Raw genomic sequence first — 13,549 nt, forward strand, 5'->3', positions numbered from 1 at the left:
TTAAATTTCTCGATACAAAACCTCGTTATTAAAATCTCCTGCAGCATCTAATTATATTTCTGTTTGAGATGATTATTACAGCCAAGCGGAAAATGCCGTTTTATATTAATAGCGAGACGGCGGCTCCTCGGCGCTCACAGGGCAACGGCCCCTTTGTCTCTCCAAAAACTGTCAGTTTCAGTAAAAGCTCCAAATTGTTTGTTTAGAAGGAAACGTCGGGGTCTGTGGGTCCTTCTGGGTCACATTGGGCCAGCGCTTCCTTTGGGCAATTTATATCTAATGTGTGTTTCCCAGGGAAATGACTCCGGTTGGATTTGGATTTGATTTTTTGCCTGTTTTGGTGAAGCTGAGGGACAGAAGCCCAATAACTGGCTGGGGCCTGGCACATACACTGGAATAGCCACTCCCCAATGTAATAACATTATATTCTATATACCGTACTGCAAAATATTTATTCCCCTACTGTCCCCATCTTGTCCTACTGTCTCCATCTTGCCCTACTGTCTCCATCTTGCCCTACTGTCTCCATCTTGTCCTACTGTCTCCATCTTGTCCTACTGTCTCCATCTTGTCCTACTGTCCCCATCTTGTCCTACTGCCTCCAACTTGTCCTACTGTCTCCATCTTGCCCTACTGTCTTCATCTTGTCCTACTGTCTCCATCTTGCCCTACTGTCCCCATCTTGCCCTACTGTCCCCATCTTGCCCTACTGTCCCCATCTTGCCCTACTGTCCCCATCTTGCCCTACTGTCTCCATCTTGCCCTACTGTCCCCATCTTGCCCTACTGTCTCCATCTTGCCCTACTGTCCCCATCTTGCCCTACTGTCTCCATCTTGCCCTACTGTCTCCATCTTGCCCTACTGTCCCCATCTTGCCCTACTGTCTCCATCTTTCCCTACTGCCCCCATCTTGCCCTACTGTCTCCATCTTGTCCTACTGTCCCCATCTTGTCCTACTGTCTCCATCTTGCCCTACTGTCCCCATCTTGCCCTACTTCCCTTACCTCCTCCATCGTGTCCAAAATAAATGAAATGTAAGCCCACAAGTGCCATTGCCTTTAATGCAGTTACAGTTGCCCCACTTACATGACTAAATGTTTTCTGCTAATAACTGAAGTGTCATCTTTGCTGAACTTATTTCCTTTAAATGCACTTCAGTTATGTTTGTTTCATCAAATGTATTTTAATCAATTTCCTGACACAAGAGACAGGGATAAACTCATATAGGGATCTGTCTGCTTAATTGTCCCATGTCATGTGACTGTAACCCGGCCCAGACTGTTATTCTAACTAGGCCCAGTATTCCCAGTGCCCAGAGGCACAAACAGCCCCCCAGCCCAATAAATAGTGTCTGTCTATGGCAGTATAACTCAGCCTGCAGCCTTGTGCCTTTATATGGGCACAGAACCCCTCAGTGACTGCTAATATCCTTATCATTTACAGTAGGGGGTACATTATCCCTTATAATACATGAGTGATACTCAGAGTTCCCTGTATAACTCAGCCTGCAGCCTTGTGCCTTTATATGGGGGGCACAGAACCCCTCAGTGACTGCTAATATCCTTATCATTTACAGTAGGGGGTACATTATCCCTTATAATACATGAGTGATACTCAGAGTTCCCTGTATAACTCAGCCTGCAGCCTTGTGCCTTTATATGGGCACAGAACCCCTCAGTGACTGCTAATATCCTTATCATTTACAGTAGGGGGTACATTATCCCTTATAATACATGAGTGATACTCAGAGTTCCCTGTATAACTCAGCCTGCAGCCTTGTGCCTTTATATGGGCACAGAACCCCTCAGTGACTGCTAATATCCTTATCATTTACAGTAGGGGGTACATTATCCCTTATAATACATGAGTGATACTCAGAGTTCCCTGTATAACTCAGCCTGCAGCCTTGTGCCTTTATATGGGCACAGAACCCCTCAGTGACTGCTAATATCCTTATCATTTACAGTAGGGGGTACATTATCCCTTATAATACATGAGTGATACTCAGAGTTCCCTGTATAACTCAGCCTGCAGCCTTGTGCCTTTATATGGGCACAGAACCCCTCAGTGAATGCTAATATCCTTATTATTTACAATAGGGGGTACATTACCCCATATAATACACAAGTGATACCTGTATAACCCACATCTCCCCAGTAACACCATCCGAGGAGCCGTAGATGTGAGCGACGTTGGCCAATTACCCGGGAAGGGATGATGGGCAAACGTGGAGTCATTTATACCCACTAAACTGCAAATGAATTCCAGGAATCGCAGGCAGGGGCGCGTCATCCCTGTTGCCTCGAACGTCTTCGCGAGTTCAACAACCTGCAATAATTAGACACTTCAGTGTATTATTACAGCAACCTCTCAGCGTCTGAAAGGGGAGATATAAATCCTTCATCGGCGAGTGCGTCGCGGGGAATGTGACATTTTCATTTGCATAGTGTAACCCACAATTTCACTTTCATTGCCGCTCCAACCTTTAATGCCCGTTTTATTCCGCTCTAATAATGTCAGAACTCGTACATCATGCAGAAATATATATATATCCCTAGATGGAACGGCGGATACGGCACAATAATGCGCCCATATTAGCCTGCGGGGAGGCGGGTACTGCCAACGGGTCTCTCTGTGCAACCCAAAGGCTCACACTTAATAACCAATTGCACTTACCGACAACTTGGTTCTGTTCTCTCTGTCTGCTCATCTGAAACGGGTTCCTTCCTATTCAAGTGGCAAAACGATTTGTAAAAAGATAAATAAAGAATGCAAAGTGATGCTGTCATCAATAAAACTTTATCATTTTGATGTACAGAATGCTCTGTTATACAGATAGCTAGAATCTCAGCCATAAAACAGGGCAGGACTGCTGCTTACAATGGGGGGGATCAGATAGGATCTGTGCCACTGTGACAGAATGCTCTGTTATACAGATAGCTAGAATCTCAGCCATAAAGCAGGGCAGGACTGCTGCTTACAATGGGGGGATCAGATAGGATCTGTGCCACTGTGACAGAATGCTTTGTTATACAGATAGCTAGAATCTCAGCCATAAAGCAGGGCAGGACTGCTGCTTACAATGGGGGGGATCAGATAGGATCTGTGCCACTGTGACAGAATGCTCTGTTATACAGATAGCTAGAATCTCAGCCATAAAGCAGGGCAGGACTGCTGCTTACAATGGGGGGATCAGATAGGATCTGTGCCACTGTGACAGAATGCTCTGTTATACAGATAGCTAGAATCTCAGCCATAAAGCAGGGCAGGACTGCTGGTTTGTGTATATGATTAAGTTTCCATATACAAAGCACAAAAGTGACAGTAACATTTCGGTAAATGAAGTAAACTTTTTGTGTTTTTGTACAACATTCAGACTTTATCAGTACTTTTAATTCTGTTTTCTCATTACCTGATATGATTGGAATGAGATGTGTTTTCCTTCGCTTGACAGGAGAGATGGAATAATGGAATAAGTACAGAATGAGACATTTCCTATCTGTTTAATAAAAACACGATATTTTTTATGATGCATCCAAAATCCAATTAGTTGATATAATTCCCTTCAGCCACTGGGGATTTGGCTGCTGAACTGTATAAGGACCCCCGGGGGGGGCACAGAAACAACAGGATATAATGAATTCAAAGATCAAATGACTTTCTTTATTGGGCCCTTATTGCTGATAAACACAATATCAGACACAACTGGGTGCCTCTATGGGTCCCGCTCATCTGCCCAGGTAAAGGCACACGTGGTGTTGGCTGCATACATATGAATGTTACATGCAGCCCCCTGTCCCTAGGCCTGGGCTTTCTAGGGGGTTGCTATAAACGCAACCCTGGGATACAGGAACAACTGGGAATTTGGTTTTGAAAGGGTCACAAGGGAAGGTGCCTAAAAACAAAATTAAAAACTTTTGCTTCCCCTTTACAACTTCCAGCTTGTATCTCTCCCAGTACAGAATTTGCACCAGTGAAGACCTGACAACAACGGGTGCCGGCTCTCGGTCTTGGCATTCAGTTATCATCATTCTTACACTGGCTCTGGGCACCCCCCAAACCCCTGCTGGAATAATGTGGCTCAGTGACAGTTATTGGGTCACGTGACTCGTTTCCGTTGTTGTTTATTCAGTTGTTGCTGTTTTCATGCAATGGTTGTGCGTTATGCAAGTGCAATGAATCCCAGGATGGATGAAGCCAGTTCCTGGGGGGCTATTACCCCCCTACAGTTCATCTGTGCTGATGGCATACTTTGGCTTTTCCTTGTTTGGGCCTATTTTCGTAACAGTGACGAGCTGACCCTCCCAGTTTTTCTCTTTCTTTTTCTTGTTAAAATGGGAGGAGTCCTAGTGTCCTGCTGGGGGTTATTCCCCAATTCAAGCCCAGGTATTGCTCCAGAGCCTTTTTGGGTTATATCTGTGGAGCAAGGTGAGTCCATTTCTAATCTGGGGGGAGTTTAGAGCAGAATAACTGCCCCTAATTAACGCTTACATACCCCCCCCCCCCCATGAGCAATAACAAATTGTATCATGTCTGCCTTCTTTTTCTGTACAGGTGAACAGAAGGCAACTGACAGATATCGGCCAAGCTGTCATGTCAAGCTACTGGAGCCTCTATCCTATCAGCAGCAGTTTCTGCCATACTCTATTTGGGGCGCATGTTGGTACCGGCTTGGCGCCAGAAGACTTAAATCAGAAATATGTGTTTTTATAACTTTTTGTTCTAAATAAATCCTGTTGTTATCAAAGAAAATGACAGAAATGTTTATTGGGGAGCTGAGTGATTTTTTGGGAATGGACATTAGTGTTGCCTTCTAGTAACTTCCGATGAGCTTCCCCTAAATACAGAGACCAAGGGACGGTCTCTATTCCTAGCTACAGCTGCCCTATTGCAATTGGCCAAAATTTGCCGACCAATGAGGAGGGTGGACTCAGTATTCATTGTGTCTACCCACCGTGCACAGGGCCCCTCTGAAGATTTTTTTTGGGGGGGGGGCAGAGCCAACTATTGACATTGCTGTTAATGAAAGCAGGGAATCCAAAAGACAATAGGGGGATGATCACACGTAGTAAGAAGTATAGATATCTCTTACCCACAGTTACGGTGGGTCCAGGTGCTCATGCCCCAGACCTTTCAGCATAGGGAGCCATCATGGGAAAATCGAACAATAGAAACAGGCAGGCACTCCGGATTTTTTTTTCAAAACGTAAAAATAGGCAGCCAAAAAGAAAAGTTTATATTAAAAAAGTATAAATTTTATTAGATCCATATGTAAAAACAAGAAGCCTTACGCGTTTCGTACCATGGGGTACTTAATCATAGGCTGGAAACATTATGCACAGTACACATAATTTAAAGGCAAATTGACCAATAGAAGAGGTTTTACAATTAACCAATCAGACCAAGAGGTCTTGTGGCTAGGGATAGTGAATAAAAAGTCACTAATTCACATACGGATACAATAAGCAGTATATACATTAAGTTAGAGTAACAATATAAATACAAAGGCTAAATCTATTCATACATAGCAAGTAACATCATAATCAAAGTTTAGGCCATATGGTTGTCGAGTTTTTAGAAAGAAAATCCATTTGGTTTCTTTTCTAATTAGAATTGAAGAAATATTGCCCCCTCTAGGGTTGGGAATTACTCTGTCTATCCCTGTAACCTGTAGAAATGATGGGGATCTATTCGAGCATTCCTGAAAATGTTTTGCAACAGTTGTATGACTATTAGCATTAGTGATATTCAGCACATGTTCTCTTATCCTGTCTTTTAGTTTTCTGCCAGTTTGACCAACATATTGCATCATACATTTGGTACAAGTAAGGAGATATATAACATTTCTGGTGTTGCAATTAATAAAATGTTTTACCTGATATTTTTTCAAAGTTGTAGATGAAATGAAAGAATTCGTTTTTTGTATATAGTTGCAAGTAATACATTGGCTGGTTCCACATTTGAAGCACCCTTTTGTAGATAACCATGTATTAGTAGTTACATTAGTGTGGATTAAACTGGGTGACAATAGGTTACTTAGAGTTTCAGTTTTTCGGGTGACAAATCTATGTCCATTATTAAGTATTTGCCTCAAAATGGGATCTGTTTTTAGGATGGTTAAATTATTTTCAATAATTTTTTCTATCATGTTTTGTTGTGGACTGTAAGTTAGAATACAGGTCAAGGAATCATTATCCTTTTTATGCACATTTTTCTTATGTTGAGATACTTTTAAATCACAGGTTTTATATCTATCAAAAAGGCTGGACCTATCTATGGAAGCAGCCCTCTCAAAAGCTTTTATGATGTTCTTCTTTGGATACCCTCTGTCAAGTAATCTATAGTAAAGGTCAGTAGACTTAGACATGAATTCTGTTCCTTCAGAGCAGACACGTCTAATACGCAAAAATTGACTATATGGAATATTGCGAATGGAGTGCCTCGGGTGACATGATGTCGCATCTAAAAGTGTGTTAGCTGAACACTCTTTACGAAAGATAGTGCTGGTGACAGATTGGTTAAAAGTGCTTAATGTGATATCCAATGTGTACTGTGCATAATGTTTCCAGCCTATGATTAAGTACCCCATGGTACGAAACGCGTAAGGCTTCTTGTTTTTACATATGGATCTAATAAAATTTATACTTTTTTAATATAAACTTTTCTTTTTGGCTGCCTATTTTTACGTTTTGAAAAAAATCCGGAGTGCCTGCCTGTTTCTATTGTTCGATTTTCCCATAATGAAAGCAGGGAGCCATGTTGGTACTCCAAGCAGGGATGGAGCACAGGTTATAAACCCTTTCAGCGGCCATATTGCTACACCCACTTTAGGGGTCAGCCATACTGACCCCTATACTACAGCTGGTGTGCATTAAGCTACGAAGATATGCCTTCCCCTTTAAAGGAGACATATCCTATAAAAATGATGAATGTACCAGGGAATTATACTCCTCTAGATATAGAAGGAATGTGCTTAAAAAGTTGTGTTTCTAACTGATTTATTGAGAAATTCCACAAAAACCCCACTAGCCCCGCCCATCTGTTCCACTTCCTGGTGGCTGAATTCTCTGGATGAGCTGGGGAGCCGGCGGCCCTCCGTACCCTGCACTGTAGGGTAGGAACCAATCAGCAGCTAGGCTGACCTGATAGGGAACTGAAGCCTGTCTTTGCTTGTGTGACTGCAGGGCTGTGATTGGCTCTCCCCCTCCTACTGTGCTTCTGGCAGGGACCGTTAGGACACGCCCACTCTCCATTTCAAACTCGGACAGAGAAGTGAGAGGATCTATAGGGAGCTCCAATAAAGGGGCCATTGTTACAGATAGGGTTAATTTTTAGCCCAAAGGGAAACCAGCACCGGATATTATTCATAATTGCCTACAAAATTAGGGTTTTCCCATTTATCCAATATGTCTCCTTTAAGCTCAGAATGGGTTAATGCCCTATATATATTGATACTGGGGGATCAGAGGGGCTCTTGTTGTTGTCTATATGAATTTTGTGTAAGCAGCAGTCCTGCCCTGCTTTATGGCTAGAGCTCGGCCCGGCGATATAGTGACTCTGTGTAGTTGGTGCCGCTGTGCCCACTCCGGCTAAGTGAAGCCCCTGCATCAGACTGGCACAATATAGGTACTTCCATGTAAAACCAGAACTAATTAAATAGCCCTATTAATTGCTGAAAGAACGTTGTGCTGGGGAGTCACAGTGACACCAATTATTCCTTATGTTATTCGCTAATTTATGCTCTGATTCCAAAAGGCCGCGCTCCTGTGCAATTTCCCCATTTAATGGAACCTCGAAGAGACTCTTAATTGCTGCAATTGGCAGTTTTTCTCTCTCCGTTCTACCAATAAGGAGTGACCTGGAGACGCTTTCCCTTATTAATTCCCCCGGCGGGCAGCGGGCGCGTGGCGCAGACCTTGTCAGGATTCATCTGCATTTACATATTGTCATTATGTCGCTGTGGAAATGTCAGAGAGAAGTCTAATAGCAAAGCAAATAGGCGCTTTCATGTAACACTGTCTGTAATGAGGATTGGGGCGCCCAATACCGTAACCGCTACATGGCGACTGATTCCAACCCGTCAGTATTGAAATCATGGCAGCTGGGAAAATACTGTGGGTTTCCACCTTGCTATAAATAATTTATGAGCGCATTAACCCCAGACACGCTAGTAAAGTCACTGCAGAAACTGACAATTAAAATATTTGCAGTGATCTTACTGGCATGTCTAGGGTTAATGTGTTATAATCTGTTTTCTGCCATTATTGTACTGGTATATCAGGGGTTAATGTGCTCATAATCCATTTCTGCTGAACTTACATGATCTTAACCCCTGGCATGCCAGCCAGGGGTTAAGTCCATAGATTTGGTTTAATATAATATTCCACTCTAATAGCATATTGAAAGCATTATGTTACCCACAATGCACAGCCACAAACTTGTATTCTTTCCGCTCTCATGTTGCTGGGCCTGTTCTGCCTTCTCCAAAGCTGAAAGTTTTGCCTGCATAAAAATGAAAGACAAAAAATGGGCATAAAAATGTGTGAGCAGGAGGGGGTTAAAGGCAACATAGGGCATTACAGTAACACTGTAGGGATATGTTTAGGGCGCTAGTGAGGGGGCACTAGGTAGCCACGTGGGCAGTGAGGGGAGAAGACACAGGGAGGGGGGAATTAATGTTGCCTCTGCTACAAAGGCAGGAATGAAAGTGAGTACAAATCTGGGGCACTTGGCACTGATTTTACCCTAGAAAAGGGTTAATTGTTGAGCTCAAGGTGATTCCATGGCGGCGCGTCTAGTAAAGGTGCCCCCTCCCTTCTGCCTTCAGCTCCCTATGGGAAAAGTTCTCTTTATCCTCAGGATGTCGGCAGATAAAGATCATAAATAATCAGCTTTGTGTTGTATCCTCTATCTGTTCCACTTACCCCCTTATCTGCCCCTACAGCTCTCGGAACTACTACCCCTCTGCTGCTATTGGCTGGGCATACGGCAGCCCAATGCTCAGGCACATATATAGGTAATATAATACATATATATAATATTCTGGCACCTAGCAGGATGTTTTATCTTTGTCCATATAGGGGACTTATATGGAGGGGTTTGCCTTCACTGATTCCGTTATACCATGTGACACATATAGACAGAATGATTGGTAGAAGGAAATATTTGGGATTGATTATTAGGAGGCAAAGGGATAGGAATATGTATTGTGTTATTAGGGAATTGTTGCCTTTATTTGAAGCTGTAACAAGAGGGGCAGAACTATTGGCCCAAGGGCCCCCGGCTGGGAGGCGAGCGGAGTATGAAGATAAAGCCCCGAGCAGAACGGACCCTCAGGACGCACTTGTTTTTCCCGTTCATGCAGCGTCCCTGCTCCATAATGACCTCACCGGAGACTCCACCAGGAAACCAGATTTATTGCCCTTGCCTGGCGCCCCGGCGATATCATTATTCCTCTTAATCTCCCTGAATCCCGCGGCTGGCAGGGAATATCATGTATCATGTACGCACTCATGACTTTGGCCTCATTCACTCCATCTATATCCTCCGCACTTAAAGGGCCGGTTCCACCCAACGTTCCCTTTTTCTCCGGGATTCAGCGGCTGAAAAGCAAAGAATTACTGGTTACTCCGGTACTGGCAGTGCGGCCCAAGTCTGCGCCATGGAGGGAAGCTGCCATATTGAATACTTCTGTTGGTCAGTAACACAGTCAGTAACATAAATAGAACCCAGGTCTGTCATCAGAAACTTTGGGGCCCCCATACAAGTTATTTATATGGGCCCCCCATGAACATAAGCGCTCAGTACCAACATCCTGGTCCCGCCCCTTGTGTGTGAAATACAAACAGCTGATGTTACACTATAATAAGCAGTTCATATAAATAGATACAGTGAATTATTAACGTGCTAATAAATCAGTCTGTTCAATTCAAGTACAGGTATAGGACCTGTTATCCAGAATGCTAGGGACCAAGGGTATTCCGGAAAAGGGGTCTTTCCATAATTTGGATCTCCATTTCTTAAGTCTACTAAAAAATAAACTAAGATATAATTACCCCTTATTGGGGCAGAACTGCCCTATTGGGTTTATTTAATGGTTAAATGATTCCCTTTTCTCTGTAATAATAAAACAGTACCTGTACTTGATCCCAACTAAGATATAATTACCCCTTATTGGGGGCAGAACAGCCCTATTGGGTTTATTTAATGGTTAAATGATTCCCTTTTCTCTGTAATAATAAAACAGTACCTGTACTTGATCCCAACTAAGATATAATTACCCCTTATTGGGGCAGAACAGCCCTATTGGGTTTATTTAATGGTTAAATGATTCCCTTTCTCTGTAATAATAAAACAGTACCTGTACTTGATCCCAACTAAGATATAATTACCCCTTATTGGGGCAGAACAGCCCTATTGGGTTTATTTCATGGTTAAATGATTCCCTTTTCTCTGTAATAATAAAACAGTACCTGTACTTGATCCCAACTAAGATATAATTACCCCTTATTGGGGCAGAACAGCCCTATTGGGTTTATTTAATGGTTAAATGATTCCCTTTTCTCTGTAATAATAAAACAGTACCTGTACTTGATCCCAACTAAGATATAATTACCCCTTATTGGGGGCAGAACAACCCTATTGGGTTTAATTACTGTTTAAATATTTTTTTTAGCAGACTTAAGGTAGGAGATCTTAATTAGAGAAAAACCCCTTATCCGGAAAAACCCAGGTCCCGAGCATTCTGGATAATGGGTCTCATACCTGTACAACCAACAAAGAGGAGTAAGGTGGCCAACTGGCCATACATGGGCAGATTTCAGCTGCTGATTTAGTTCCTTCAGACCGATTTGGTTATCTGCCCCAATGGGCCTAAAACGTGTCTGGCCACCTTGGCATTACAGTTGGAGCCAATCATGGAGAATAGAGGATAGTGCTGAGCTCCGTAGAACTGCGCCACCATGAGGAAGGGAGGGAGCAGTGCGGCTCCTGTCTGTATAGTAAATAACAGGCCGCACTGACAGTTCATTAGGAGCCGCGTATGGATGGCGCACCCCCGGCCGCTCCATTAAATGAGGCCCATTGGGCAATAAGATTCTCTCTCAATGCACATTTTGCTTTTTATTTTCTTTCTTTTCCCTTTTTTCCATCATCGTTGCTCATTTTGCCGTCGGAGCGCAGGAAGGCGTAGGCAGCGGGGAGCTGTTTATCCTTCAATAACGGTGATTTTCTTTACGTGCCGCCCGGGAGTGCGACCTTCCCTCCGGCTAATGCACACGGAGTTTGCCGCCAAATTAGCAAAGTCACCGGAAGATGAAGCGCGGCGGCGTTGGCCCTTTATGGGCTTCGTTCCTTAATGGGCAGTCGGTTGTGTCTCAGAGAAATGAGGATTAATGCCTAATTAGCCATTTCAGGCACATCCATTAGCCTTTGCTCATTGGAGCAGGAAGGCTCAATGGTGGGAATAGTATTCTTCTACAGCCCACAATGCACCGGGGTTGCACCCATCTCTGTACCAGCAGCCGCCCATAAAGATACTGGTTTGTGGTACATGGAAAGAATTGAGCCTATCCAATCAAACTGCTTTCCTACAGCCAATAGAGAGTAATGATGTCTCAGTAACACATAGTGATTGGCTAGCTGGAGTCAAGCCCATGTGCTCAGGGATTACAGACAATTAGACGATCATTAAAGGGGTGGTTTCACCTTTAAGTCAACTTTTAGTATGTTACAGAAACAAAATATCCACTCATTCCTCATTCTCACTGGGTTTATAGTTATGTGTAACTGTCACTGTGTCTGTCCCTTTCCCTTCCCTGCACTGCTGGTTCTGACTCCTGATACAACTCCCCAATATCCATTCATCCCTCATTCTCACTGGGTTTATAGTTATGTGTAACTGTCACTGTGTCTGTCCCTTTCCCTTCCCTGCACTGCTGGTTCTGACTCCTGATACAACTCCCCAATATCCATTCATCCCTCATTCTCACTGGGTTTATAGTTATGTGTAACTGACACTGTGTCTGTCCCTTTCCCTTCCCTGCACTGCTGGTTCTGACTCCTGATACAACTCCCCAATATCCATTCATCCCTCATTCTCACTGGGTTTATAGTTATGTGTAACTGTCACTGTCCCTTTCCCTTCCCTGCACTGCTGGTTCTGACTCCTGATACAACTCCCCAATATCCATTCATCCCTCATTCTCACTGGGTTTATAGTTATGTGTAACTGTCACTGTGTCTGTCCCTTTTCCTTCTCTGCACTGCTGGTTCTGACTCCTGATACAACTCCCCAATATCCATTCATTCCTCATTCTCACTGGGTTTATAGTTATGTGTAACTGTCACTGTGTCTGTCCCTTTCCCTTCCCTGCACTGCTGGTTCTGACTCCTGATACAACTCCCCAATATCCATTCATTCCTCATTCTCACTGGGTTTATAGTTATGTGTAACTGTCACTGTGTCTGTCCCTTTCCCTTCCCTGCACTGCTGGTTCTGACTCCTGATACAACTACCCAATATCCATTCATCCCTCATTCTCACTGGGTTTATAGTTATGTGTAACTGTCACTGTGTCTGTCCCTTTCCCTTCTCTGCACTGCTGGTTCTGACTCCTGATACAACTCCCCAATATCCATTCATCCCTCATTCTCACTGGGTTTATAGTTATGTGTAACTGTCACTGTGTCTGTCCCTTTCCCTTCCCTGCACTGCTGGTTCTGACTCCTGATACAACTCCCCAATATCCATTCATTCCTCATTCTCACTGGGTTTATAGTTATGTGTAACTGTCACTGTGTCTGTCCCTTTCCCTTCCCTGCACTGCTGGTTCTGACTCCTGATACAACTCCCCAATATCCATTCATCCCTCATTCTCACTGGGTTTATAGTTATGTGTAACTGACACTGTGTCTGTCCCTTTCCCTTCCCTGCACTGCTGGTTCTGACTCCTGATACAACTCCCCAATACCCATTCATCCCTCATTCTCACTGGGTTTATAGTTATGTGTAACTGTCACTGTCCCTTTCCCTTCCCTGCACTGCTGGTTCTGACTCCTGATACAACTCCCCAATATCCATTCATCCCTCATTCTCACTGGGTTTATAGTTATGTGTAACTGTCACTGTCCCTTTCCCTTCCCTGCACTGCTGGTTCTGACTCCTGATACAACTCCCCAATATCCATTCATCCCTCATTCTCACTGGGTTTATAGTTATGTGTAACTGTCACTGTGTCTGTCCCTTTTCCTTCTCTGCACTGCTGGTTCTGACTCCTGATACAACTCCCCAATATCCATTCATTCCTCATTCTCACTGGGTTTATAGTTATGTGTAACTGTCACTGTGTCTGTCCCTTTCCCTTCCCTGCACTGCTGGTTCTGACTCCTGATACAACTCCCCAATATCCATTCATTCCTCATTCTCACTGGGTTTATAGTTATGTGTAACTGTCACTGTGTCTGTCCCTTTCCCTTCCCTGCACTGCTGGTTCTGACTCCTGATACAACTACCCAATATCCATTCATCCCTCATTCTCACTGGGTTTAT

The 13,549-nt window shown here is 43.7% G+C and overlaps 1 long non-coding RNA gene across 1 annotated transcript; it reads left to right on the forward strand.

Annotated features, from left to right (window-relative positions):
• Window positions 1–4,132: 4,132 nt before the first annotated feature.
• On the forward strand, window positions 4,133–4,752 carry LOC116407678. The gene is made up of 2 exons (XR_004220494.1): window positions 4,133–4,428; window positions 4,555–4,752. It is a non-coding gene; the product is annotated as an uncharacterized LOC116407678 (long non-coding RNA).
• The last annotated feature ends 8,797 nt before the right edge of the window (window positions 4,753–13,549 follow it).

This window comes from Xenopus tropicalis, chromosome 9 (assembly GCF_000004195.4).
Source record: "Xenopus tropicalis strain Nigerian chromosome 9, UCB_Xtro_10.0, whole genome shotgun sequence".
Taxonomy (NCBI): domain Eukaryota; kingdom Metazoa; phylum Chordata; class Amphibia; order Anura; family Pipidae; genus Xenopus; species Xenopus tropicalis.